Source organism: Oncorhynchus clarkii, chromosome 25 (genome assembly GCF_045791955.1).
Source record: "Oncorhynchus clarkii lewisi isolate Uvic-CL-2024 chromosome 25, UVic_Ocla_1.0, whole genome shotgun sequence".
Classification (NCBI taxonomy): domain Eukaryota; kingdom Metazoa; phylum Chordata; class Actinopteri; order Salmoniformes; family Salmonidae; genus Oncorhynchus; species Oncorhynchus clarkii.
Window position 1 is genome coordinate 21,979,747 of NC_092171.1, and position 27,531 is coordinate 22,007,277.

Genomic DNA, 27,531 nt, shown 5'->3' on the forward strand with positions numbered 1-27,531 from the left:
CTGAGACACTTCATTTGGTATGATATGTTATGATTTACAATTAGTATTATATGTTACGAATTTAAAATGGTATGTTATGTTGCGAATTCTAGCTAGGTGGCTAACGTTAGCTAGGCTAGGGGTTAGGGTTAAGTTTAGGAGTTAAGTTAAAGTGTTAGGGGAAGAGTTAGCTAAAAGGGTTAGGTGAAGGGTTAGCAATCATGCTAAGTAGCTGCAAAGTAGCTAAAAAGTAGTAGTAGTTCAATAGTTCCTAATTAGCAAAAATGAAAAAGTTGTCTGAGATTTAAACTCACAACCTTTGGATTGCTAGATGCTTGGGTTATATGTCCACCCCGACCAACCACCCTACATTAGTTTTGCCTTAAGTAACCATCTGTCTTGTTTAATCATACCAAAATAACATTTCATACTAATTTGAGTGGCCCGGATTTACATTTACTATGTTACATCTAGTATATGAGACCAGGCTGAAAAATATGATGACGTGGGTAAGAAAGGATAGACTGGAATCCAGTAGGAATATCAATCTAACACTTGTTCACAGTTGTCCTATTTGTGCTATTTATTTACCAGGTTTGTGACCATTTTCCTATCACAGTAGTCTTTTGTTCTACATTTCCCAGTGCAATGACATACCATACACACAAACCCAAACAGTGATTAGGTGACAACTACCATTAGACTTGGTGTGATTATGATTAGAATGGGTGGTTACTTCCATTTGTATTCAACCTAAAAGGCAGTTGTTGAATATAAGGCAGTTATTTTGCTAAAGCCCCTTCAGTGTTCTCAGTATAGAACTGCTTCAAGTAAGATAACTGCATGAGCCCTTTTTTCAATATCTATGGTCATCCATCCAGTTTTTAAAGGTAATTGGTTGAACTGCCTGTCTGACTGAGCTCCCTTCATTGAGAGGGACACACACAGGCCTACAGTGTTTAGAGATCTACAGTGTTTGGAGAGAACACATTTCATGGCCAGGTGTGGGAAGACGACATCTTTCAGCACGAGGATGTGGGTTAAAAAGCCACAGTGTCAGAGAAGAAAAGTCTCTTAAGATGGGCATTTAGCTTCCCCATGCAGAATCCTCCGCTCTCCACTTTAGGAATGGCTTGGACAGTCTGGCTGAGTAAATAGACAGTGTGTGTGAGGGAAAGAAGGAGAGAGGAGGCAGAAATACTACATCTTGAATGCTAACCTGAACAAGTGAGAGTTATTGTAGACAGGTGAGAAGGATGAAACGGGTGAGTTAGAGCAGTGGGGATTCCTGAACAAATTTTCAGGGACATATATATTACCCATTGATATGACAAAACAATGTTTTTTTTAAGATATTGAAAAACGAATCATCAGTCTTTCGAATCATCAGTCTTGTGTAAATGCTATGTTTAATTTGGGTTCACTATGAATGATGAATGCCAAACCTGGTTGAAAGTTCAAAGCCTGCTCATCAAGGTTAACATTTCAATTAATAATACTGTCCCTTCATATTGATGAGTGTATTTTGGAAATGTAGTATTTTGTATCCTGGAGGAAAAACCTTTTAACAAGATTATAGCCTTTGTGTTTTATACTTCCCTGGTCTATCTTTGTGAACTGTTATAATGGAAGACAATTTTCAATTTATGAGGTGGTGAAAGCATGCGCTCCTGCAAAATAGGTATAATTCTTTATTTTCCGATAAGAACCCGTGGCAGGTTTTTGAAGTAAGACTTTTTGGGGAAATAACTTTTTTGAACTAAGTTATTAATCAATGAAGTGCACTTTAAAATACCAAATGCAGGAGAACGTAGGACTAGTTGAATGTGATTTTTGGTGAGTGACTGATTGATATAATATTTAATTTTGCTATTCAAAGAGTTCATAAGTTCAAATATATAATAGTTTTAAAAAAAAATCTTTACGCTTTGTAAATCATAGGCATATTCTGGAATAATGGTAGGTTAATTAATTACTGACTGCCTGACGTTTCATTCGGCCGTCTCAATATTGTGACTATGGTCTTGCGTTTCTTGGAATAGTAATAACAACTTAATGAGCTTTTGGAATGAGGTCTTGGAGATATTGAGAAGTTACAATGTGATTTGTCGCCTACTTTATACTATGAAATAAAATAAACTTGAAATGCTTTATTTTGAGCTCTAAAGAATCACATGATAACACACCGGAGAGAAACTACCCCAACGTTCCAATGTCTGTGAGAAAGCATTCAAACAACTCAGCACTCTGAAGAAACACCAGGAGATACGCTTTGGGGTTTAAGAGGACAAATAGCTTTCAATAGCCCTGGATACGAGCGTCTGACTAAATGTAATGTAAAAATGTTTTAGCAAAAAACGTTTCAGTCTTTTATAGATATGTATTATATATTTTTTTTATTAGGCCTTTATTATGATATTTTTGGCCGATTTAAAAAAATAATAATCCTATTAACAAAACAAAAGAGAAGCTGATAGCAGACGGACCAAAGGCTTTCTTCTGAAACTGTTAACCAATTGTATTAAAATGTGTATACGTTTAAACAACGTGTTCCCTCGTTTGAAATTAGCCCAATTATGCACCAAGGATATTTGGTGTTTTGTAAAATATCACGTATTCAAATATTGCATGGTATGGCATTCACATTTCCCCACGATTGAAAATGTTTTAAAAATCTACGAAACAGTTTATTGCACAGCCACTAGGCCCGTCCCTCTTGCATTGTTGTTCAATGCAATTGCACACCTTTCATGATTTGGACAAACATATGGCATGTAAAATAAACAAATTAGTTGAATTTTGTGTCCAAAATACTTCAGCTTTGTGAAATATGTTTTTCAATTGTAGGCCTGCACCCCGCCACAGGCCTGGAATTGGAAATGTGACAGTAGGAGGCCATTGATCTTGTGAATGTTCATTAATGGTTTTCAGAGCGTGGCAGGGTCGAGTATCCTTACATTGTCCATCAAGAAACTGCGGATAAAATGGTGTCTTGGGTGGTCCAACTCATTAATACACTCCGTAGTCCTTGATTTACGACTCCCATTGCAACCACCAATTAACGTGAAAACAGACAAAAAGAGAACTCCCATGATAGAGGAAGCCAGCTTTAACTTTTGTATAAAATGTAAAATAAATCATACACTTTAAATAAAGGTCATCGTCAACCTTAACGTCAAAGTATCAGGCAACCACTGTTAACTGTTTATATTTTAGGCTGACCCCCGGGATAGGCGAGAAATTATTGGAGCCTTCGGTCTATATGCTCACTTTGAAATTGTAGGTAACTGGTTACAGGTTAATTCATTTGGTCTTAATAAATGTTGGTCCAAAATGTGTCTGTTCTATTTATATGTGACTTTGTTTAGCTAGATTAACGAAATATGATCTTTGATTGGACATCATACTTTCAAAATCTTAGCAAGCAGTCATCATCATGAATCAAATCAACAATTTACTGGCAAATCCTTCATAATCCTTGTCATATGAAGAGAAATAGTGAATATAAATGATAGATAAACATATCGGTCCTCATCGGCCTTTAGACATAAACATTACACAACAAGTTGGAAATCGCAAATTCAACCATGACTGGTTTGGAAGGAATCAGCTGCTATAACTGCAAGCATTGTAAAGCAATAATTAGCCTGCTGTTCAGTGGAGTTGCTGTATGATCCCAAGTCTAAGATTAAGGGTCTCTTTTCCTATTTTAAAATGATAAACATTCAACATTGGCCATGCTGTCAATGAAGCATGATTTGTGCCATGCTCAAAACAACTTAACTTGGAACTGCAAAATCTGACTTTAGTGAGTTCAAGACAACTGGGAACTCTGGAAAAAATGGGAAAATAGGTTTTGAACTTTCATCCAACTCGGAATTGTAAATTTGGAACTCGGGCCTCTTTCTAGATCTACGACCTGAAGATCACTGACATCATCATGATCAGCCTTTTTTTCCAGAGTTCCCAGTTGTCTTGAAAGCACTATAAATCCAGAGAATGCCAGGCTTTGATGACAAAGTTTGATGACAAAATGTACCCAAAAGGACCACCTTCCAGTTCAAGTGAGCACAGCACAACAAGGTGAGTCCAAAAATGTATTGTTTGCTGCTGCATAAATTATGTAATATGCCAAGGAGATATGTATAATGTAGCTAAGAAAGTAAGATGAAGTGTATGTTGTGTAGTAAGTTGTTAGTAGCCCATGTGCCTCACCCTAATAATTTGGTCTAATTTCGCCTACTGTTTTGACTTGGTGGTGAAATTGTAGCCTATAACCTGTTTTTGAGAAATGTAATCATTAAATATTGTAAGAGCTTTCATTGTCTGCTTATATGCCCCCATTATTTATCCTATGGTTCTGACTTGGTGTACAGGGAGAACACTGTGAGAACGACCTACCTAGTGCTTAACAAATATTATATTATATTGACTACGTCCATCCTAGCTCGCTCATTAATGTCTTAATATCAAATTGCAGATTGTCTCTTGTCCACTTGTTGTCCCATTATGTCATAGTTTGTACATCTCAATTGTCAGTAGAAACCACATTTGTTTAAGCAAGTCATTCATATCAGCTATGTTTTTTTTAAAGGCAGTAAATGAGGCTGAATGAACTGTTTCGCTGCCAGACAAGACTCCGCTGATAGTTAGGCGTAGCAGTGGTAAGATGTTGGGACAGCTTTATGTAGGCTTTTGTGGGCACCATTTGTCACCGTTATTGTGCAATTAATGTATTGTTTAGTGTTGTGTAGTGGCTTTTCTGGCATGCATCCCACTTTTTTCCCCCCTACCAAGATTTACATGCTAAAATCTCCACTGTTCGTGTATTATTGTAAAGTAAAACATTGCCAAATAACTTAGCTTCAACTTGAACTGAAAAGAGATGAGCCGCTCTGGTTTGCACGCACACACCATTGTGAGACCATGAATCTATGTCCTCCGGCCATCTATATGTTGAACTAGACATCGCAAACATTCAAAATAACAAAAGATACTCCTGTATGTAGCCTACAAGCAGTAAATTACATTCCCAACGAACATGGCATGTAGTAGGCCTATGTCCACAACATATATTTCACTAAACTTGTGATAATTGAATAGTCTACATGTGGGAAGACATGACGTTGTTAATTAAAACCTGTAAAGAACCCATCTTGCACAAAACTCCTATATCCAATTAAAACCAGTTGGACTGTCTGAAGGTTGTCTGATTGGTATAAGATCAATCATTATTTTCCTCTGAGAATGCATGTTCGGAGTCATTAAAGGGGCAATCTACACCGTTTCTGTAAACAGCTGAGGGGTTGGGGCTGTAGAAATGTAACCATTTTCAAATTCATAGACAGAGCTATGGGTGCAAGGACTGACCATCCATGATATCACAATTACATACAGAACAAATATATAAACGCAACATGCAACAATTTTGATGATTTTCCTGAGTTACAGTTCATATACGGAAATCAGTCAATTTAAATGAATTCGTTAGGCCCTAATCTATGGCTATCACATGACTGGGCAGGGGCACAGCCATGGGTGGGCCTGGAAGGGCATAGGCCCACCCACTTGGGAGACTGGCCCACCCACAGGGGAGCAAGGCCCAGCCAATCAGAATAAGTTTTTCCCCACAAAAGGGCTTTACAGACCGAAATACTTCTCAGTTTCATTAGCTGTCCAGAGGGCTGGTCTCAGATGATCCCACAGGTGAAGAAACAGGATGTGGAGGTCCTGGGCTGGCATGGTTACCTGTGGTTTGTGGTTGTGAGGCCAGTTGGACATACTGCCAACTTCTCTAAAACGGCATTGGAGACGGTTCATGGTAGAGAAATTAATATTAAATTCTCTGACAACAGCTCTGGTGGATATTCCTGCAGTCAGCATGCCAATTGCACGCTCCTTCAAAACTTGAGACGTCTGTGACAAAACTGCACATTTTAGAGTGGTCTTTTACTGTCTCCAGCACAAGGTGCAGCTGTGTAATGATCAGGCTGTTTAATCAGCTTCTTGATATGCCACACCTGTCAGATGGATGGATTATCTTGGCAAAGGACAAATGCTCACTAACGGGGATTTGAGAGAAATAAGCTTTTTGTGCATATGGAAAATGTCTGGGATATTTTATTTCTGTCACGGATCCCTCCGGAACTTTCATCACGGACACCTGTCCCCTATTCACATTGATTAGTATTTGTATATATGTGCCCTTTGGTTTCCATTGTCTTGTCGATTATTGTTCCCATGTCCGTTGGTGGTGTGAGTACCTATGCGTTGGTGCAGCTGTTATGCTGTGTGCTATATATATATTGTGTATTACGGGTGTCGGTCAACGAGGTTTACCCTCGCTCTTTTTTTGGGGTACAGCCCAGTGTTTTTGTATACGTTTGGGTGTATTAAAAACCCCTATTGTGTATTCCTGCGCCTGTCTTCAAAATCCTTTAAACCAGCATGACATTTTCAGCTCATGAAACATGGGACAAACACTTTACATGTTGTGTTAAGAATTTTGTTCAGTATAGTTTTAACTATGTTTTTAGGCCATATAGAGTTTGTTTAGGCTACCATTAGCCTACATTGTTTACAAACAAAGACATAGCTTATAAATCTTATATGTCACCATATTTTTTCACTTCTGATTTTGTTTTCATCACAATATGGCTAATATCATATTGTTTTGAGTGGCAACAGTTGAAAACAGATCACCCTTTTCAGTTGTGTCCCTTTGTCTATCATATGTGCAGGTGTGTCCCTTCGTCCAGATATATGCCAACCGTAATTGGGTATTGGAAATTGCTAAATGTAGAGAGGAATATTAGTTAAATTGGCATTTGTGCAGCAAAGTAAATTTCTGTTAAGGTCATGCACTGTTGCATGGCACCCCATGACCTTGTCAAAAGCAATCACCGTGGTAACAGACAAGGCTATAGCTTTCCTCTCAGTTTAAAACATAATCTCTTTAATTGGTGTCAGAGTTGGAGTCTTGATGGTGAAAGAGTTCCAAAAACACCCACAGACCCACACTTCTGCTTGTTTCCACTTTTAAAAACAAATAAAACAGGCTCTGGTCAATGTGGTGGAACTCGTTAATTCCGTGAGGGTTGTCACCGCAAGCCCTCAAGCAAGTCAAGTGTGACCAAGCCCCTAAGACTGAGACCACTCACATCTGACCTCACAGACTATTAATCCTTACTTCATACACCCGTTGAACCCTACATTAACTATAGTGTTACAGAGATTAGGGAAATGGACTAAAAGTTCCCAGGTATAGTATTTGTCTGAAATCCCACTGCGGTTGTGCTCATGAGAGAGACACTTATAAGTAAATACATCAGTAATAACAATGTAAGAAATGTCCTGAAAGAAGTGTCCTCTTCTGTTTGTGCATTGTGTGTGGCTGTAGAGAACCATAAAGTCGTTTTTTTTCTTTCTAACTGGGAAAACTGAAAAAGTTTGCAGAGTGCTAGTCTGACATTAGTTTACGTAAGCAAAGATGTGGACACTATCAAAGAAAACAGTTACATGTGTATGAAAAGCAACATACATGGAGCAGGGTTACGTAAGCCAGTGGCTCAGAGATATGCATTAAAAACTGCATATCAATGTCTGAACCAGAAATGATGTCTCCTTTCTCCCCGTCTCTTTGAAAAGCCTCATGCTCACTCATTGCTGTGCAATGAAGGTGAGATGGGACAACATCCAAAGCAATTATGTAATTCAATAGCAATCTATATGAGGTGTGAGGAGAAACCTTGAGGAATACAACAACCTTTGCTCTTTGATGGCCACAAGTTTCATGTAACATGTCATCAGTCATGACAACAATGTGTGGCTGTACATTGGAGAAAAACATGCTGACCCCTTGGAGAGAGTGGAAGGTTGGGTTTTTTGATTAGGAACAAAATTCTCTCAAGCTTAAGGGTCTTTCAATGTGAGGGTTTTCTCTTTGTTTTTTACTTTTTTTCCCTTGTACATTCACCTGTACATTCACCTTTCCATTCGTTAAAGTGAAGGAGAAATGGAAGAAAACCAAGTGGATGTGGAATGAGGAAAAGTCCAGTTAATGAAACAGGAAATTAGAGGCTAACATCTGCAAATCACCAGTGGTTGTGAATGTGTCCATTGAGGCAGTGTTCTGGTGTTAGCCCGATGCTTCCCCTAATGGCCTGTTTATCTGAAGTAGCACAAGGAATGCTACCTCCTCAATACCTCCCAACTCACTGCAGGTTTTAGAACCGGATGACAGAGCTGTGTGAGTGAGTGTTTGTGTGCACACCCTTTTCCTATCTGAAAACCCAAATTCCGGCATCCTGTCTCCCATCCTGTAATGAACCAAGTGTTCATATTTATGTTGTTCTCACTGAATACTTGAAACACAAGAGGGGTTATAGTAAAGAGCCCCTACAGGGTGGGGGAGGGGGGCTTCTTTAAAATAATCAGGTGACCAGAGGAAAATAGTGTGGCCTTAACAAGCCCAAATTAAAAAAGAACATCATTTTCATTACGCAGTCAAACACAATTACAAGCAAATGTTTTCTCTGTGGAGCTGGCCTTCTTTCAGGGGCTTTGTCCCCAGCTCCTTAGTGTGTGCAGAGAAAGGCCCCGGTGGTCAATGGGCAGCTGAGTGGCGTGTTCAGCGGAGGCCCACATCCTTAGCCCCCAGCACAGAATGCGTTTTGTCAGGAGAGCAGCCATACATTCTGAGCAGATTTGTTGAATTAGAGAGCACAGCGGGAGATGGGGGGGATAAGTGATGGGGACAACTTGTTGCTAGGTGACTGACAGACAACTGCAGCATGCCAGTTCTCATTGCTTGGCACTTCTTTCTGTTTTCCTTTTTATTTTGTTTTATTCCTTCCCTCCTCCCACCAATTTACTTGTCTGTCCCTCCTCATTGATGAAGTGTTGATAATGAAGGTAAAGAGAGAGTGGCTGAAACAGGCAGGAGATGTACTGTTTACCGACCACTACTTAAGAACCCAGTCATCATCTTTTTAACTATGTAGAGGTGAGTATAGAATCTGGCATTAAGTATTAGCTTCATAGAGACACTTTGCAACATCAGCAGAAATATGGTATTTTCTAGAAGCTGGTGACATACAAACAGTCTGAATTTCCCTTTGTCCCCACTCTCATCCATAGCAGGGCTGCTACCAGGGAATATTGAGGCTCTATCTGCTCCTTATCATACAAATACAGCATCAATATCAAAGGGAACGAACGGTAAGATACATTGGACCTGTCTCTGAATTTCAAAGTATATTATATTAAACATAATATAATACAGTGTGGTGCTCTGTATGGTTAGTTTTATCTTCCACTATAATATTTAACTTCTGCTAAGATCTATGAATTATAGACAGTCATTTTTGTTATCAAGGACATTTCATTGAATTAATCTGCACAGCAGCGACATTATGCCTTGTATAAAGTATACCTTTGCTATCTATTTCTACTAACAGTAGAATAAAGATATGCACAAACTGGCGCAGAAGGAGAAGGCTGCCGTTTCACGATCCCGCAACCAATTGTGCTATTGAGTATGTTTATTTGCGTTATTTGTAACTTATTTTGTACATAATGTCTTATTACCGAAAAGAGCTTCTAGATATCAGGACAGCGATTACTCATCCCATACTGGAGGAATACTTTTTCTTCAACGAGAAGGACGGGAAGGATATACTTCAGACGCCCGACAAGGCCCACATCCCCGTCATTCGCAGGAGAAAGAGACGGAGGTAACGTGGACGACGGTCCGGGTGCCTTGTAAGGATCCATTGCAGAGAGGGAATCTACCTTTACCATCGGTCCGATTAGCCAACACACAATCAATCGATAATAAAATAGACAAACTACAATCACGTATATCCTACCAACAGGACAATAAAATAGTGTAATATCTTATGTTTCACCGAGTCGCGGCTGAACGACGACATGAATAACATACAGCTGGCAGGTTTTAAGCTTGTTCGGCAGGATAGAACAGCGGCCTCCGGTAAGACAAGGGGTGTCGGTCTATGTATATTTGTAAACAACAGCTGGTGCACGAAATCTAAGGAAGTCTTGAGGTTTTGCTCACCTGACGTAGAGTATATTATCATAAGCTGTAGACCACACTATTTACCAAGATAGTTTTCATCTGTATTTTTCTTAGTTGTCTATATACAACCACAATCCGATGCTGGTACTAAGACCACACTAAATAAGCTGTATACGGCCATAAGCAAACAGGCAAACGCTCATCCAGAGGCGGCTCTCCTAGTGGCCGGCGACCTTAATGCAGGGAAACTCAAATCTGTTTTACCTCATTTCTACCATCATATTAAATGTACAACCAGAGGGGAAAAAACTCTAGATCACCTTTACTCCACACACAGAGACGTGTACAAAGCCCTCCCTCGCCCTCCATTTGGCAAATCTGACCATTATTCTACCCTCCTGATTTCTGCTTACAAGCAAAAACTAAAGCAGGAAGCACCAGTGACTCAGAAGCACCAGTGACTCGGTCAATAAGAAAGTGGTCAGATGAAGCAGATGCTAAGCTACAGGACTGTTTTGCTGGCACAGACTGGAATATGTTCCGGGATGGCATTGTGGAGTAGACCACATCAGTCACTGGCTTCATCAATAAGTGCATCGATGACATTGTCCCCACAGTGACTGTACATACATTCCACAACCAGAACCCATGGATTACAGGCAACATCAGCACTGAGCTAAAGGGTAGAGATGCTGCTTTCACGGAGCGGGCCTCTAACTCAGAAGGTTATTCGAAATCCCGCTATGCCCTCCGACGAACCTTCAAACAGGCAAAGCGTCAATGCAGGACTAAGATTGAATCGTACTACACCGGCTCTGAGGCTCGTCGGATGTGGCAGGGCTTGAAACTATTATAGACTACAAAGGGAAGCACAGCTACGAGCTGCCCAGTGACACAAGCCTAGCAGAAGAGCTAAATTACTTATATTCTTGCTTCGAGGCAAGTAACACTGAAGCATGCATGAGAGCATCAGCTGTTCCGGACGACTGTGTGATCAGTCAGCTTGGCCGGTAGGGATATCCTTGTCTCATCGCGCACCAGTGACTCCTGTGGCGGGCCGGGCGCAATGCGCGCTAACCAAGGTTGCCAGGTGCACGGTGTTTCCTCTGACACATTGGTGCGGCTGGCTTCCGGGTTGGATGCGCACTGTGTTAAGAAGCAGTGTGGGTTGTGTATCGAAGGGAGTTGTAGCGATGAGACAAGATAGTAGCTACTAAAAAACAATTGGATACCATGAAATTTGGGAGAAAAGGGTGTAAAAAAAAAGAAAGAAACGAAATAAATATTATTTGTTACTTTTATTTTTTTCTTAAAAACATCTTGAAGCATTGTTGTTTAAGGGCTTGTAAAGTTAGCATTTAGCTGTAAAGTACCTGTTGTATTTGGCGCATGTGACAAATAAAATTTGATTTGAAACTGTGTTCTTTCCCCATTTTGGTCAGCCATTTTAACAAACCTAGGTACACTAAGAGCCTGTTTCTTTATTCTGCATAATAATTCAAATGTCCTGTGCAGAATCTCCTGCTCTTCCATCCTCTGTGTGCCTGGCTCCACCCCCCACCCCCCCACCCCCACCCCCAGTGGGTGACAGCACCCACTGAGACAGGGAGCATCTTAATAATAGTTTAGCTTCACTATAATGTGCCAAGGAGGACTGGGCCACAGTGAAGGGGTTACACTGTTTATTAGGTGCATTTTTTTGTTTTGTGGAACTATGTGAATGTCTGTCATAGTGGAATTCTAGTGCTTGTACAGAATTTACCCAGGTCTCTTATTTGTCAAAAATGTAACAAAACATTCAGAATTTGTCAAAAAAATCTAATCCGTCTTTGAACATCACGTATTCACCCAAGGCATAGTGCATGGTACAGAAATTCAGGGCAATGCCGATGTTGTGTATTACCCCTTAGTGTTGCATTTATTTGAAGCTCAGCTTGAAAGTCTCAACCGAATACACCAAAGGGGAAACCCATTGTGGATATGCTTCCCCACCTCGCTCTGCCCTCCTCTTCACATCGAAAAGATCTTCTATTCCTTTGTGATGCTGGAGGCTGCTTAGACTATCAAGGCACACCTAGGCTGTGCCCATAGAAAAATTCCCCTGCTTACTTGAAAGCTGAGTATTAAGCGCAAGGCCATGATAGGCAATGTTTCTAAAAGCATTCAAGGTATAGAAAATGGAGATGAGAGAAACTCCTGGGCTCTCAGTTACTTACAAAGACACAACAAGATAAAAAATAAATACAATGATCTCATCTGGCACACAATTTCTCTGGAACTACAGTTAGGCAACTCATCTGACAGTAACCCTTCTGATTCACTGCACAATGCAAAGGGAGTGATAAGACCAAACTGTCGCTAGGTAGAATGTCTATATGTCACATTGTTAAATTATTTAACAATGTGACATAGTGACAGTTTGGTCTGACCTCTCCCTTTGCATTGTGCTGTGAGGCAGACACGGATAGAGTGTAAATCTCCTTTGATATGATATCAAGATCCATTCATCTTGATATGAGACACTTATGGGCTTAGAGTGAACATGCACTACACTACCAAAAGTATGTGGACACCTGCTCGTCAAACATCTCATTCCAAAATCATGGGCATTAATATGGAGTTGGTCCCCCTTTTGCTGCTATTGCAGCTTCCACTCTTCTAGGTAGGCTTTCCGCTAGATGGTGGAATATTGCTGCGGGGACAGCCACAAGAGCATTAGTGAGGTTGGACACTGATGTTGGGTGATTAGGCCTGGCTCATAGTTGGTGTTCCAATTCATCCCAAAGGTGTTCGATGGGGTTGAGGTCAGGGCTCAGTGCAGGCCAGTCAAGTTCTTCCAAACCGATTTCGACAAACCCTTTCTGTACTATCCTAGCTTTGTGCACAGGGGAATTGTCATGCTGAAACAGGAAAGGGCCTTCCCCAAACTGTCCCCAAAGTAGGAAGCACAGAATCCATCTAGAATGTCATTGTATGCTGAAGCGTTAAGATTTCCCTTCACTGGAATTAAGGGGCCTAGTCCACACCATGAAAAACAGCACCATACCATTATTCCTCCACCAAACTTTACAGTTGTCACTATGCATTCGGTTAGGTAGTGTTCTCCTGCCACCCGTCAAACCTAGATTCCGTCGGACTTCCAGATGGTGAAGTGTGATTCATCACTCTAGAAAACGTGTTTCCACTGCTCCAGAGTCCAATGGCGGTGAGCTTTACAACACTCCAGCCGATGCTTGGCTTGCGCATGGTGATCTTCGGCTTGTGTGCGGCTGCTCGGCCATGGAAACCCAATTTATGAAGCTCCTGACGAACAGTTATTGTGCTGATGTTGCTTCCAGAGGCAGTTTGGAACTCGGTAGTGAGTGTTGCAACCCGAGGACAGACAATTTTTATGTGCTACGTGCTTCAGCACTCTGCGGTCCCGTTCGGTGAGCTTGTGTGGCCTACCATTTTGCGGCTGAGCAGTTGTTGCTCATAGAGGTTTCCACTTCACAATAACAACACAGACAGTTGACCGGTGGCAGCTGTAGCAGGGCAGAAATTTGATGAACTGACTTGTTCGAAAGGTGGCATCCTATCACGGTGCCAAGTTAAAAGTCACTGATCTCTTCAGTAAGGCCATTCTACTGCCAATGTTTGTCTATGGAGATTGCATGGCTGTGTGCTCGATTGTATACACCTGTCAGCAATGGGTGTTGCTGAAATATCCACATACTTTTGTAACTCAGGCATCTGCCGTAGATCTTTACTGACCTCATCCGTCTTAATACTGTCTCATTGTTCTACAAATTTGTCTATAGAAAGTCAATGTACACAGGGATACAGGTATGTACTGTATACAGTGCCTTGCGAAAGTATTCGGCCCCCTTGAACTTTGCGACCTTTTGCCACATTTCAGGCTTCAAACATAAAGATATAAAACTGTATTTTTTGTGAAGAATCAACAACAAGTGGGACACAATCATGAAGTGGAACGACATTTATTGGATATTTCAAACTTTTTTAACAAATCAAAAACTTAAAAATTGGGCGTGCAAAATGATTCAGCCCCCTTAAGTTAATACTTTGTAGCGCCACCTTTTGCTGCGATTACAGCTGTAAATTGCTCGGGGTATGTCTCTATCAGTTTTGCACATCGAGAGACTGACATTTTTTCCTATTCCTCCTTGCAAAACAGCTCGAGCTCAGTGAGGTTGGATGGAGAGCATTTGTGAACAGCAGTTTTCAGTTCTTTCCACAGATTCTCGATTGGATTCAGGTCTGGACTTTGACTTGGCCATTCTAACACCTGGATATGTTTATTTTTGAACCATTTCATTGTAGATTTTGCTTTATGTTTTGGATCATTGTCTTGTTGGAAGACAAATCTCCGTCCCAGTCTCAGGTCTTTTGCAGACTCCATCAGGTTTTCTTCCAGAATGGTCCTGTATTTGGCTCCATCCATCTTCCCATCAATTTTAACCATCTTCCCTGTCCCTGCTGAAGAAAAGCAGGCCCAAACCATGATGCTGCCACCACCATGTTTGACAGTGGGGATGGTGTGTTCAGGGTGATGAGCTGTGTTGCTTTTACGCCAAACATAACGTTTTGCATTGTTGCCAAAAAGTTCCATTTTGGTTTCATCTGACCAGAGCACCTTCTTCCACATGTTTGGTGTGTCTCCCAGGTGGCTTGTGGCAAACTTTAAATGACACTTTTTATGGATATCTTTAAGAAATGGCTTTCTTCTTGCCACTCTTCCATAAAGGCCAGATTTGTGCAATATACGACTGATTGTTGTCCTATGGACAGAGTCTCCCACCTCAGCTGTAGATCTCTGCAGTTCATCCAGAGTGATCATGGGCCTCTTGGCTGCATCTCTGATCAGTCTTCTCCTTGTATGAGCTGAAAGTTTAGAGGGACGGCCAGGTCTTGGTAGATTTGCAGTGGTCTGATACTCCTTCCATTTCAATATTATCGCTTGCACAGTGCTCCTTGGGATGTTTAAAGCTTGGGAAATCTTTTTGTATCCAAATCCGGCATTAAACTTCTTCACAACAGTATCTCGGACCTGCCTGGTTTGTTCCTTGTTCTTCATGATGCTCTCTGCGCTTTTAACGGACCTCTGAGACTATCACAGTGCAGGTGCATTTATACGGAGACTTGATTACACACAGGTGGATTGTATTTATCATCATTAGTCATTTAGGTCAACATTGGATCATTCAGAGATCCTCACTGAACTTCTGGAGAGAGTTTGCTGCACTGAAAGTAAAGGGGCTGAATAATTTTGCACGCCCAATTTTTCAGTTTTTGATTTGTTAAACAAGTTTGAAATATCCAATAAATGTCGTTCCACTTCATGATTGTGTCCCACTTGTTGTTGATTCTTCACAAACAAATACAGTTTTATATCTTTATGTTTGAAGCCTGAAATGTGGCAAAAGGTCGCAAAGTTCAAGGGGGCCGAATACTTTCGCAAGGCACTGTACGTGGAGGGTTTGAAACTCACATTCGTTCTGTGTAAATTAAAACAGTAAAGGCTTTCTCAAATAGAACATACCACCCTACATTAAAAAATACTACAGTTTACTATAGAATACTATAGTAATTTATATAGAACTGTGTAGTAAACTGTAGTAAACTAAAATATACTGTAGAACCCTATACTCCACACTGTAGTATCATTCAATCATGTGTAGTACTTACAATAGAATGTTTTAGTATACTGTAAAATACTATATTCCACACTGTAGTTTCTCTTGATCATGTGTAGTACTTACTATATCATTTTGTAGCACACTTTCTAATACTATAGTAAATACTACAATATTATCCACAATAAACACTGCAGTAAATACTACAGTAATGTCCACCAAAACCCTACAGTGTATGCAAAGACACTACAGTAATACGTTTGAAGGTAAGACCCAGGTGCAGATAATGTCGAAGTAACAAAAGTTTATTAATTCGAACACGTGCAGTCAAAGGTACAGGACGGCAGGCAGGCTCAGAGTCAGGTCAGGCAGAGGTCGGTAATCCAGAGTAGCGGGGCAAAGTTACAGGACGGCAGGCAGGCTCAGTCAGGTCAGGCAGAGGTTGGTAATCCAGAGTAGCGGGGCAAAGGTACAGGATGGCAGACAAGCTCAAGGTCAGGGCAGGCAGAAAAGGTCAAAACCCGGAAAACTAGAAAACAGGCACTATAGACAGGACAGGAGCAAGGGGAAAACGGTGGTAGGTAGGAATCAACAAAACGAACTGGCAGACAAACAGATAACACAGGTATAAATACACAGGGGAAGATGGGCGACACCTGGGGGGGGGTGGAGACGATCACAAAGATAGGTGAAACAGATCAGCGTGTGACATACAGTTTTTTTACTATAGTAATACTACAGTATTTAATTTGCATATACCCTACCCATTCCCCTCCCCCACATCCCAATTTGTGCCACCAATGAGTAAGTAACCTACATACAAAGTACAGACCATAGGTTGTGTTCCCTATAGGTTATAGAAAAGAGCAGAAGCTCTGAACTATCTTTTCGGACTCCAGTCCTACCTATTAGTATTTATACCATAGTGTACTATCGTATTTTTCCTCCTTATCCCATATCAACTGTCCCAACAACTATTACTGAATTGAGTATTTTACTCTCTCTCTGTCTTTTCTTTCTTGCCCTCGCTCAATGACTCTCATCAATGTCCTCGTTTGACTACTTCATAGAATACATTTATATTTTTTCCCTTGAAGGGTTGTTGGTCAGAAAAAAAGTTAATTTTGTTCTCCTAAAGAAAAGTTATTCCACTTCGAGCTAATTGCATACTGTAGAGAATGGGAAAACACTCAATATTGCACATTCGTTTTTCTACTTGAGTTCCAATGGATCATAATTTCTGTATGAAAGTAAAAGGCTTACGGACAAAAAGGGGGAGATTGGTGTGTGGGTGTGGTGCAAACTGTGTGCAACATAATATGTTTTCTGAGAGAGGACATACTGAATTGTGAGTGATTTTCCTTTTCGGATCACAACAGGAATAATTAAAGGCCCAGTGCTGGCGTCATTAGAACCAAGAAATAGATGTGGAGGGAGAAATAATTCTAAACAGCGATATCAAGGTTAGATGATGTTTCAGCCCATAAACCAAAACACAGGGATAAGTTCACAGGACACTGTCCACTGAACACTTTAAGTTCATTGTTGTAAAACGATAGGACAAATTTCTACCTTGGAGAAATTCTCAATTTACATTAAACGTTTGCTGTAACAGTACTATGGGCGTGCTACTGTAGCAGGACTGATCTGTGGGTGCCCACGTGTGTGTGTGTGCGTGTGTGTGCGCCCATGCATGCGTGCGTGCGAGTGTGTGTGTGTGTGCGCGCGTGCATGGGTGCATATGTGCGTGCTTGCGGATGGTGTATGGTGTGTAGTAGCATATTGTAGCTGCATATTCAATCAGTGTTTTTTCAGAATCTTGGCAATGCAAGGAACTGTTGGATAGGAGAGCAGGGATTCTACATCTGCATTGCTTGCTGTTTGGGGTTTTAGGCTGGGTTTCTGTACAGCGCTTTGTGGACTCTGCTGATGTAAAAAGGGCTTCATAAATACATTTGATTGATATTGATTGGCTCAATTCAATGCCTGGTTCAAAGCATATGGGCTTGTCTGTTAGCTGATTGGATTAGTAGCCACATCCCCTTGGCCACCCTGCATACCTTAAAAGGACTTTAGGATGTACCAGGATGAGATTCTCTAAGCTATGAAGGCATTATCACTGCCAAGGATTGTACTTCTCTGTTTGTGTGTCTGTCTCTGTTGTGGGCTACAGTAATGTAGAGCAGTGTGCCAAACTATTTGGCAAGGCTTCCATTGAACTTAGATGCCTGTGCGTCTTCTATCATCTCCAAGCCAATGGGAAGAGCCATTTTTAATGTTATTAGCTATATTCATTTACACTCAAAAGGAAAAAATAAACGTGACGAATACTGTTGACAAAAAAACTGTGGTATATTGTTAGTTGAATTTATATGAAATTGTATGGTAGTATTATGCTGGTACATTGGATAAAGGAAACCGAGTTGGGATACATTTTATTTATATTCCATGAAATTAATGAAATAATTTAGCAGGTTCATTTAATCAAGGATTTGTTTTGAATTGACTGCAATTTAGATTAAAAATATTCAGCCCTATAAGGTAGACCCACGTGATACAGTTAGACAGTTTGCAAATTTATATTGACACTGGTCCTGAGAATGTATATTAATTCAAATGATTTCATCTGCTCTGGCAGGACCTCCCAGTGCACCCCTCTGCTTGCTCTCCAAACATACATTTTATATCAGCATATTAGAAAAACTCCTTAAGATGTCAGTTAAGATGTAATCCCTCATTACACTAACAGACTCATCAAACACACTGCTTCTTGTATTATTGCCGAGGACTGTTAGTGTAATGAGGGATTATTTTTAATGACCACAACACTGGAGAGGTTCTACAGAGATAAATATTTGAATATGTGTGAGGGGTGAAAGTGAGAGGACTCTCAGCCTGTCCGTTGTGATCAGAGTCATGGCATCAAGCAGGGGACCTGCTCTGTGACACAGTGTGACTCAAGTAGTCACACGGGCACACACACACACACAGAGACCTGTCAGCAAAGCCCTGTCAAACTCATCACCACATAAACCCCCTGGTACTGGTACAGCAGGGTTTGCACAGACAGTGATCGGGCATCGCACCAGCTCTGCCTTCCCCTGCCTTCCCTCTACCTAGCAGAGCCTCTCAGCCTAATGAACTCTGGCAGAATGGCATTTGACATAAGCCATCAATAAAGCACAGTTGACAGACATTAAGACTGTGGAAATCCAGGAGATCCCTGGCCCCTGGCCTCCTGAAGAGGAAAAATACACAGCAGTAATGCTAACCTGATAATCTGGGCACAAGTCCCTCTTCAGATGTTCTGATCTAATGCACAGCTGATAGTTATCCATGTAACATCACTCAGATTGAAATCTGGATTCTGTGCTGCCACACATATTACACAAAAATGCATACTTTATGCATTCCCATAAACGGTATGCTTATGCAATGCACACATTGTTGATTGCAAGCTTAAACACTGCCTTCTATTTGGTTACCACACTGCACTCTCAGAAAAAAAGGTACTGAATTGTACTTAAGGCACCTCAGGTGTTTGTGGTATATTGCCAATATACCACAGCTAAGGGCTGTTATATTGGCCATATACCACACCCCCTCGGGCTTTATTGCTTAATTAACATAACCATAGACCATTTAAACTGGCACAACGCTTCCACTCATGAGTGCCCAAAAATATCTAACTAAAAGCCATGCCTCCACTAAGCCATGCCTCTTCACTACATTGTCAATTTGTAGCTATTCTGCTAAGCAAAGAGACAGATCAGTACCATGAACACTCATTAGTGTACCCTTGAGGGTACACAAAATAAGTTTGTACCCTTGGAATCAGAAATGTACCTTCTCTGCACCCCTTTTTTTGAGAGTGTGTGATGATTGTACCTTATATATTCAAAATATTGGGTACAAAAATGTTCTATTATTTTAGATTATCCTCACATGTACCCTAAAAGGTACCCAACAGTACCATATGAGATCATATGTGTACCTCTGAAAGTACATTATGTGTATTTTGATATTTTTGCACCCCAGGGAACAATACAGTACAATAACTGTACAGTTTTTCTAATAGTGTGGGAATGCTTTTTTAGTGCTGCAAAATGTAGCTTTACGTTATGTTGTAATTTGAAAAGAACAGTACCAGAGGAAATATGTATTTGATGGCCTTTCCCTGTAATACTTGACTAGTGATGTCCAGGAATGTACAACATGTTCCAGACACCTATTGCAAGACAGGATCATCATGCTTTACCTTTAAGTAACAGATTGGTGTCTGTAAGCTACACGTCGTGACATATGTTACACTGCTTTTGTTGTCTGTTGATGTTGCTCCTGGACTTACTATGCAAAGCCCAAATACCCATTCCCGCTACAGAAGGCCACGTCAGGTGCCTGACTGTACTACGGCTGAGTCTATTAAAATACTTACTCCTAAATAGGAAGCAGAACAGTGCTATTTTTATGGAGACTGAACTAATTAAGGGAGCCTCTTAAGTCATGGAAGAAGTGGGGACGGAGTCTAAAGACCAAAGTGTAGTGTACTGTAACTCTGAGCTCAGGGAGTCATTGTGCTACCAGGGGCCTGCTATGAATCACAAAACACCATTTATCAAGATATACAAATTCATGCATATTGAAATCTAACCATAAGAAAATATCACTATTTCTATTATCTAGGAGATATCCCCAGTTTGGGTGTCTAGAGGTCGTTGTTGCTGAAAAGCTGGGGTCTGCAGACAATAAAAGAGCAAATGAAATCAAACGTTATTTGTCACGTTTCATAAACAACAGATGTAGACAAACAGTGAAATGCTTAGTTACGGGCCTTTCCCAACGATTCAGAGAGAAAAATAGATGTGCAGAGTATGAGGGAATTGAGGTAGATAAACTATATATACAAAAGTATATGGACACCCCTTCAAATTAGTGGATTCGGCTATTTCAGCAACACCCGTTGCTGGAAGGTGCGTCAAATCGAGCACACAGCCATGCAATCTCCATTGACAAACATTGGCAGTAGAATGGCCTTACTGAAGAGCTCAGTGACTTTCAACATGGCATCGTCAGAGAATGTTTGTCAAATGTCTGCCCTGCTAGAGCTGCTCCGGTCAGCTGTAAGTGCTGTGATTGTGAAGTGGAAACATCCAGGAGCAATAATGGCTCAGCCACTAAGTGGTAGGCTACACAAGCTGACAGAACGAGACCGCTGAGTGCTGAAGCGTGTAGTATGTAAAAATAGTCTGTCCTCAGTGCAACATTTTCTACCAAGTTCTAAACGGTCTCTGGAAGCAACATCAGCACAAGAACTGTTCGTTAGGAACTTAATGAAATGGGTTTCCATGGCCGAGCAGCCGCACACAAGCCTAAGATCGCCATGCACAATGCCAAGCGACGGCCGGAGTGGTGTAAAGCTCGCCGCCATTGGACTCTGGAGCAGTGGAAACATGTTTTTTAAACTTATTTCACCTTTATTTAACCAGGTAGGGTAGCTGAGAAAAAATTCTCATTTGCAACTGCGACCTGGCCAGGATAAAGCAAAGCAGTTCGACACATACAACAACACAGAGTTACATATGGAATAAACAAACATACAATCATTAATACAGTAGAAAAAATCTATATACAGCATGTGCAAATGAGGTAGGATAAGAGAGAGGCAAATTATTCTTTATTTTTTTCACCTTTATTTAACCAGGTAGGCTAGTTGAGAACAAGTTCTCATTTACAACTGCGACCTGGCCAAGATAAAGCATAGCAATGTGAACAGACAGCAACACAGAGTTACACATGGAGTAAACAATAAACAAGTCAATAACACAGTATAATTTTTTAAAAATTAAATATATATATATATATAGTCAATATACATTGTGTGCAAAAGGCATTAGGAGGTAGGTGAATAATTACCATTTAGCAGATTAACACTGGAGTGATAAATGATCAGATGGTCATGTGCAGGTAGAGACACTGGTGTGCAAAAGAGCAGAAAAGTAAATAAATAAAAACAGTATGGGGATGAGGTAAATTGGGTGGGCTATTTACCGATGGACTATGTAAAGCTGCAGCGATCGGTTAGCTGCTCAGATAGCAGATGTTTAAAGTTGCTGAGGGAGATAAAAGTCTCCAACTTAACGATTTTTGCAATTCGTTCCAGTCACAGGCAGCAGAGAACTGGAAGGAAAGGCGGCCAAATGAGGTGTTGGCTTTAGGGATGATCAGTGAGATACATCTGCTGGAGCGCGTGCTGTTGCCATCGTGACCAGTGAACTGAGATAAGGCGGAGCTTTACCTAGCATGGACTTGTAGATGACCTGGAGACAGTGGGTCTGGCAACGAATATGTAGCGAGGGCCAGCCGACTAGAGCATACAGGTCGCAGTGGTGGGTGGTATAAGGTGCTTTAGTAACAAAGCGGATGGCACTGTGATAAATTGCATCCAGTTTGCTGAGTAGAGTATTGGAAGCCATTTTGTAGATGACATCGCCGAAGTCGAGGATCGGTAGGATAGTCAGTTTTACGAGGGTAAGTTTGGCGGCGTGAGTGAAGGAGGCTTTGTTTTGCGAAATAGAAAGCCGATTCTAGATTTGATTTTGGATTGGATATGTTTGATATGAGTCTGGAAGGAGAGTTTACAGTCTAGCCAGACACCTAGGTACTTATAGATGTCCACATATTCTAGGTCGGAACCATCCAGGGTGGTGATGCTAGTCGGGCGTGCGGGTGCAGGCAGCGAATGGTTGAAAAGCATGCATTTGGTTTTACTAGCGTTTAAGAGCAGTTGGAGGCCACGGAAGGAGTGTTGTATGGCAATGAAGCTCGTTTGGAGGTTAGATAGCACAGTGTCCAAGGAAGGGCCAGAAGTATACAGAATGGTGTCGTCGTAGAGGTGGATCAGGGAATCGCCCGCAGCAAGAGCAACATTATTGATATATACAGAGAAAAGAGTCGGCCTGAGAATTGAACCCTGTGGCACCACCATAGAGACTGCCAGAGGACCGGACAACATGCCCTCCGATTCGACACACTGAACTCTGTCTGCAAAGTAGTTGGAGAACCAGGCAAGGCAGTCATTAGAAAAACCGAGGCTACTGAGTCTGCCGATAAGAATATGGTGATTGACAGAGTCGAAAGCCTTGGCCAGGTCGATGAAGACGGCTGCACAGTACTGTCTTTTATCAATGGCGGTTATGATATCGTTTAGTACCTTTAGCGTGGCTGAGGTGCACCCGTGACCGGCTCGGAAACCAAATTGCACAGCGGAGAAGGTACGGTGTGATTCGAGATGGTCAGTGATCTGTTTGTTGACTTGGCTTTCGAAGACCTTAGATAGGCAGGGCAGGATGGATATAGGTCTGTAACAGTTTGGGTCCAGGGTGTCTCCCCCTTTGAAGAGGGGGATGACCGCGGCAGCTTTCCAGTCCTTGGGGATCTCAGACGATATGAAAGAGAGGTTGAACAGGCTGGTAATAGGGGTTGCAACAATGGCGGCGGATAGTTTCAGAAATAGAGGGTCCAGATTGTCAAGCCCAGCTGATTTGTACGGGTCCAGGTTTTGCAGCTCTTTCAGAACATCTGCTATCTGGATTTTGGTAAAGGAGAAGCTGGGGAGGCTTGGGCGAGTAGCGGCGCGGGGGGTGGAGCTGTTGGCCGAGGTTGGAGTAGCCAGGAGGAAGGCATGGCCAGCCGTTGAGAAATGCTTGTTGAAGTTTTCGATTATCATGGATAGGCAATGGTGGCAAATTAATTACAATATAGCAATTAAACACTGGAAAGGTAGGATGTGCAGAAGATGAATGCATGAGCATGAGTGAAGGATGCTTTGTTGCGAAATAGGAAGCAGATTCTAGATTTTATTCTGGATTGGAGATGTTTAATGTGAGTCTGGAAGGAGAGTTTACAGTCTAACCAGACACCTAGGTATTTGTAGTTGTCCACATATTCTAAGTCAGAACCGTCCAGAGTAGCTGGACGGGTGGGCAGTTGCGGGCAGCGATCGGTTGAAGAGCATGCATTTAGTTTTACTTGCATTTAAGAGCAGTTGGAGGTCACGGAAGGAGAGTTGTATGGCATTGAAGCTCGTCTGGAGATTAGTTAACACAGTGTCCAAAGAAAGGCCAGAGGTATAGAGAATGGTGTCGTCTGCGTAGAGGTGGATCAAAGAATCACTAGCAAGAGCGACATCATAGATGTATACAGAGAATAGAGTCGGCCCGAGAATTGAACCCTGTGGCACCCCCATAGAGACTGCCAGTGGTCCGGACAACAGGCCCTCCGATTTGACACACTGAACTCTATCGGAGAAGTAGTTGGTGAACCAAGCGAGGCAATCATTTGAGAAACTAAGGCTGTTGAGTCTGCCAATAAGAATGTTGTGATTGACAGAGTCGAAAGCCTTAGCCAGGTCGATGAATACAGCTGCACAGTAATGTCTCTTATCGATGGCAGTTATGATATCGTTTAGGACCTTGAGCGTGGCTGAGGTGCACCCATGACCAGCTCTGAAACCAGATTGCATAGCGGAGAAGATACGGTGAGATTGTAAATGGTTGTTAATCTGTTTGTTAACTTGGCTTTCAAAGATATTAGAAAGGCAGGGTAGAATAGATATAGGTCTGTAGCCGTTTGGGTCAAGAGTGTCTCTTAGAAGAGGGGGATGACCGTTGCAGCATTCCAATCTATGGGAATCTCAGACGATACGAAAGAGAGGTTGAACAGGCTAGTAATAGGGGTTGCAATAATTTCAGCAGATCATTTTAGAAGGAGAGAGAGAGTCCAGATTGTCTAGCCCAGCTGATTTGTAGGTGTCCAGATTTTGCAGCTCTTTCAGAACATCAGCTATCTGGATTTGGGTGAAGGAGAAGTGGGGGAGGTTTGGGCGAGTTGCTGTGGGGAGCGCAGGGCTGTTGACCGGGGTAGGGGTAGCCAGGTGGAAATGTCCTAATAACTGGACCAAATCGCAGCTTGATCTGGGTTCAACATCTTTATTTCTATGTGGATCTCAAAGCAAAACAAAACAATAAACAAACAAAATGAAATGTGAAGCTACAATAATGCTCACATGTAACTAAACATAGTCAAGATCCCACAAAACACAAAGGGGAAATGGCTGCCTAAATACGATAAACAGCTGCCTCTGATTGGGAACCATACCAGGCCAACACAGAAATATAATTACCTAGTTGACCCACCCTTGTCAGACCCCAACCTAACCAACATAGAAAATAAAAAGCTCTCTATGGTCAGGGCGTGACAGTACCCCCCCCCCCCCCCCCCCCCCCCCCCCCCCCCCCAAAGGTGCGGACTCCGACCGCAAAACTTGACTCCATAGGGGAGGGTTCGGGTGGGCATCTACTGTCAGGGGCAGCTCCGGTGCTGGGTGAAGTACCCACTCCGTTCGCGGATACCTCATCTTCAATGGCGGCTCTGGTGCGAGGATCGTCTCCGGGGGCTCCGGACCGTGGATCATCGCCGGAGGAACCGGACCGTGGATCGTCGCCGGAGGCACCGGACCGTAGCTCGTCGCTGGAGGTTCTGGACCGCAGACCGTTGCTGGAGGCTCTGGACCGCAGACTGTTGCTGGAGGCTCTGGAACGCCGATCGTCGCTGGAGGCTCTGAAACGCCGACCGTCGCTGGAGGCTCTGGACCGCCGACCGTCGCTGGAGGCTCTGGACAGCGGACCGTCTCAGGAAGCTCTGGACCGCGGACCGTCTCAGGAGGTTACGGACAGTGGACCGTCGCCGGAAGCTCTGGACTGGGGACCGTCGCCGGAAGCTCTGGACTGGGAACCGTCGCCGGAAGCTCTGGACTGGGAACAGTCACCAGTTTAGGTCACCTAGCAGCTCGAGCTCAGAAGATAGATGGGGGGCAATCAATTCACATATGGTGTCCAGGGCACAGCTGGGGGCAGAGGGTGGTCTATAGCAAGCGGCAACGGTGAGAGACTTGTTTCTGGAAAGGTGGATTTTTAGAAGTAGAAGCTCGAATTGTTTGGGTACAGACCTGGATAGTAAGACAGAACTCTGCAGGCTATCTCTGCAGTAGATTGCAACACCGCCCCTCTTTGGCAGTTTTACCTTGGCAGTTTTACCTCTTTGGCAGTTTTACCTTGAAAATGTTATAGTTAGGGATGGACATTTGATGTTCTCTGGAGTGATGAATCACGCTTCACCATCTAGCAGTCCAATGGATGAATTTGGGTTGGTTGATGCGAGAAGAACGCTACCTTCCCGTTGCATAAAGACAACTGTAAAGTTTGGTGGAGGAGGAATAATGGTCTGGGGCTGTTTTTCATGGTTCGCGATAGGCCCCTTAGTTCCAGTGAAGGGAAATCTTAAAACTACAGCATACAATGACATTCTAGACAATTCTGTGCTTCCAACTTTGTGGCAGTAGTTTGGGGAAGGCCCTTTCCTGTTTCAGCATGACAATTCCCCTGTACGCAAAGCGCAGGGGTCCGCTGTCCATACAGAAATGGTTTGTGGAGATCGGTGTGGAACAACTTTACTGGCCTGCACAAAGACCTGATCTCAACCTCATCAAACAACTTTGGGGTGAATTGGAACGCCGACTGCGAGCCATGCCGAATCGCCCAACATCAGTGCTCGACCTCACTAATGCTCTTGTGGCTGAATGGAAGCAAGTCCCTGCAGCAATGTTCCAACATCTAGTGAAAAGAGTTCCCAGAAGAGTGGAGGCTGTTGTAGCAGCAAGGGGGCCAACTCCATATTAATGCCCATGATTTTGGAATGAGATGTTTGACGAGCAGGTGTCCACATACTTTTGGTGATGTAGTGTATGTGCATTTAGGTTGGGGTAAAGTGACTAGGCAACAGGATAGATTATAAGCAGTAGCAGCAGCGTATGTGATGAGTCAAAAGAGAGGATCCGGGTTTCTGGTTAACTATTTAGCAGTCAATGGCTTTGGAGTAGAAGCTGTTCAGAGTCTTGTTGGTTCCATACTTGGTGCATTGGAACCATGCGAGAGTAGAGAGAACAGTCCATGACTTAGTTGGCTGGAGTCTTTGTCAGTTTTTAAGACATTCCTCTGACACCGCCATGTATATAGGTCCTGGATTGCAGGGAGCTTAGCCCCATTGATGTACTGGGCCATACTCTCACTACCCTCTGTAGCGCCAAGCAGTTGCCATACCAAGCAGTGATGCAGCCAGTCAAGATGCTCTAAATGGTGCAGCTGTATAAATCTTCTTGAGGAACTGAGGGCCCATGCCAAATCTTTTCATCCTCCTGATGGGGAAGAGGCGTTGTCGTGCCTTCTTTACTACTGTGTTGGTGTGTGTGGCCCATGTTAATTCCTTAGTGGTGTGGACACCGAGGATCTTAAAGCTCTTGACCTGCTTAGACAGATTATCTTGGCGTTTTGGGGCAGCTGGTCAGCGCATGCTTTGATTACGTGTCCTGGTAATCCGTTTGGCCCCGCAGTCTTCTGAATGTTAACCTGTTTAAAGGTCTTACTCACATCGGCTACGGAGAGCGAGATCACACAGTTGTCCAGAGCAGCTGGTGCTCTCATGCATGGATCAGTGTTGCTTGCCCCGAAGCGGTCATAGAAGGCATTTAGCTCATCTGGTAGGCTTGTGTCACTGGGCAGCTCGAGGCTGGGTTTCCCTTTGTAATCCGTGATGGCAAAGGCTATAGCAAAGGGAAATGTTTATTGACAGACCGACAGACAGGTAGAGTCTTTTAGTATGCATGTGAGGGCATGTGAGAGTGATTGAGACTCGCAGACAATGTGAAGAGGAGGTGAGTGGAAGGCAGCAGCACAGCACAGAGACCTGTGCCCTGACTCACGCATAATTTGGGTCCCTGGCCTAGCTTCGCGCCATGATGAATTTTGACTCCTATCATCTTTGGGT

The 27,531-nt window shown here is 42.5% G+C and overlaps 1 protein-coding gene across 1 annotated transcript in view; it reads left to right on the top strand.

Annotated features, from left to right (window-relative positions):
* Nucleotides 1-1,159: 1,159 nt before the first annotated feature.
* The window catches only part of LOC139383504 (homeobox protein SIX6), a 49,232-nt gene continuing 22,860 nt past the window's right edge, over nucleotides 1,160-27,531 (top strand). The window contains exon 1 of the mRNA XM_071128062.1: nucleotides 1,160-1,244. The gene's annotated coding sequence lies outside the window, so the exon portion shown is untranslated. The remainder of the gene's footprint in view (nucleotides 1,245-27,531) is intronic.